Source organism: Theropithecus gelada, chromosome 2, assembly GCF_003255815.1.
Source record: "Theropithecus gelada isolate Dixy chromosome 2, Tgel_1.0, whole genome shotgun sequence".
Taxonomy (NCBI): domain Eukaryota; kingdom Metazoa; phylum Chordata; class Mammalia; order Primates; family Cercopithecidae; genus Theropithecus; species Theropithecus gelada.
In genome coordinates, this window is record NC_037669.1 from 140,458,593 (window position 1) to 140,461,325 (window position 2,733).

The following is a 2,733-nucleotide window of genomic DNA, read 5'->3' on the forward strand; positions in this document are numbered from 1 at the left end:
AATTCCTCTGTTATTGATATCTACTTTTATTCCATTGTGGTCAGAGAAAATATGTAATTTAACTTCAGTTGTTTTCAATTTTTAACAATTGTTTTATGAGCTAACAAATGTTCTAAATTTAATAATGATCTATGTGTTCATAAGAATAGTGTATTCTGCAGCATTGCATGAAATGTTCTCTAAATGTCTATTAGGTCCATTTGATCTACAGTGCAGATCAAGTCCAATGTTTCTTTGTTAATTTTCTGTCTGGATGATAATGTCCAATGACAAAAGTGGGGTACTGATGTCTCCAGCTACTATTGGGACTTATCTTGCTCTTTAGCTCTAATAATATTTCCTTTTATCTAGGTGCTCCAGTGTTGAATGCACCTTACAAATGCATACAGTTGTTAGATCCTCTTGCTGAATTGACCCTTTTATCATTATATAGTGACTTTCTTTGTCTCTTTTTATAGCTTTTCTTTTGAAATCTATTTTGTTTGATACAAGTGTAACTGCACCTGCTCTTTTTGGTTTTCTATTAGCATGGAATATCTTTTCCATCCTTTTAATGTCAGTCTATGTGTTTCTTTATAGGTGAAGTATGTTTCTTGTAGGCAACAGATCACTGGGATCATTTTTTTTAAAAAAATCCATCAGCCATTCTGTATTTTGATTGGTCAGTTTACTTCATTTATATTCCATGTTATATTTGATAAGCAAGAACTTACACCTGCCATTTTGTTATTTGTTTTCTGGTTGTTTTTTGGTCTTGTTTTCCTTCATTTCTTCCATCCTATCTACCTTTTAGTGAAAGTAATGTCTCTAGTGGTATGTTTTAATTTCTTGCTTCTTATATTTTGTGGATCTGATGAATGTGTTTTGATTTGAGGTTACTATGTGGCTTCCAAATAATATAACCCATTGTTTTAAATCAATGACAGTTAACAGTGGTTACATAAAGAAACACATAAACTAATAGGCCAAAAAACCCCACTGATATAAACTCTAGACTTTGACTTCATCTCTATGCTTTATAACATTTAGCTGGTTGTATTAGATCTTATTATACTGCCCATGTCTTGAAAAGTTATTGAAGTTATTATTTTTGATAGGTTTATCTTTTAGTCTTTCTGCTCAAGATATGCGTAGTTCACACACCATCATTACAGTGTTGTAATATTCTGTGGATTTTTGTTTATATACCCCTACCAGTGAGTTTTGAACATTCAGATGATTTGCTGTTGTTTATTAACATCTTTTTCAATCAGATTGAAGAACTCCCTTTAGCATTTCTTGCGGAACAGGTGTGTTATTGATGAAATCCCTCAGCTTTTGTTTGTCTGGAAAAGTCTCTATAACTCCTTCATATTTGGAGGATATTTTCACTGGATATATAATTCTAGGATAAGTTTTTCTCTTTGAGCCCCTTATATGTCATGCCACTCTCTCCTGACCTGGTCACTGCAACCATATATGCATTAGAGAGTACCCCAAACCCTCTAATACTGTGTCTCTGGCAGACTTGTAGACATACAACCTCAGTGGTCTTGAATAATATCCTGAAGAATTCTCTAAGGGAAGAGACTCGTGTTCTCTTCCCTTCTTTCTTCCAAACAAACAAAGTCTCCAACTATGCTGAGCCTCCTGGAACTAGGGTGGTGGTGTTGATACAATACCCCTGTGGCCACCATCACAGAGACTGCACTGGGTCAGACCCAAAGCCAGCACATCACTGATTCTCACCCAAGACCTGTGGTAAACATGCCTGGCTACCAACTAGGTTTGCTCAAGGCCCTAGGACTCTACAATTAGCAGGTGGCAAATCCAGCCAGGCTTGTCTTTCCTTTCATGGCAGTGAGATAACCTTGGCTCTGGGTGGGTCCAGAGATGCTGTCTGGGAGGCAGTGCTATAGTATTCTATTGTCTACAGGTGTCCTAATCTACCATCACTGTGCTTGCACCCAAGCTATAAGGCAAAGTCCTTCCCCTTCTTCCCTACTTTTTCTACAGGCAGAGGAGTCTCAGCTTGTGGTGAACGCTTCCAGCCCCAAGACTCTCTCTTCAGGTCAGTGGGCTACTCTCTGGCACAGGGCAGCTCCAGAAATGTCATCCAGCAGCCACAGCCTAGAATCAGGGACCCCAGGAGCCCTCTTGGTGTTCTACCACAATGTAACCTAGCTGGTACTTAAACTGCAAGATAAAGTCCCCTTCTCTTATTTCATGCTCTTTCAAGCCACCACAGCTGGAAATGTGCTGGGTCACACCTGAAGCCAGAACACGGTTCTGAGTCTCACCTAAGGTCTACTGCAAGTACTGCCTGACTAGCACTGTTGATTATTCAGGGCCTAAGAACTTTTTAGTCAGCGGTGATGAATTCTGTCAGGACTGGTTCTTCCCTTCAAGGCAGTGGGTTCCCTTCTGTCCCAGAGTGGAGCTGGGGCCTGGAATGGATGTACTCTGCTAGTGCTTTATTCTACCGTGGCTGAGCTGGTATCTAAGTTGTAAGAAAAGTCTTCTTTTCTCTCCCCTCTCTTCTCAAGTGCAAGGAACTGGGCTGTCCTGGAGCTGTAAACTGCACACCTAGGGTTGAGGGAGAAGTATTTCAAGCTCTCCTTTGGCCACCCCAGCTGGTGTTTCACTGGATCATGTGCACCCCAAGTCCACTGGCTACAAATCCAGCATAGCACCAGGACTCGCTCAGGAATTGCAGTCCTTGTTGCCTAGACTGCCTTTCAAGTTTACCTAGGA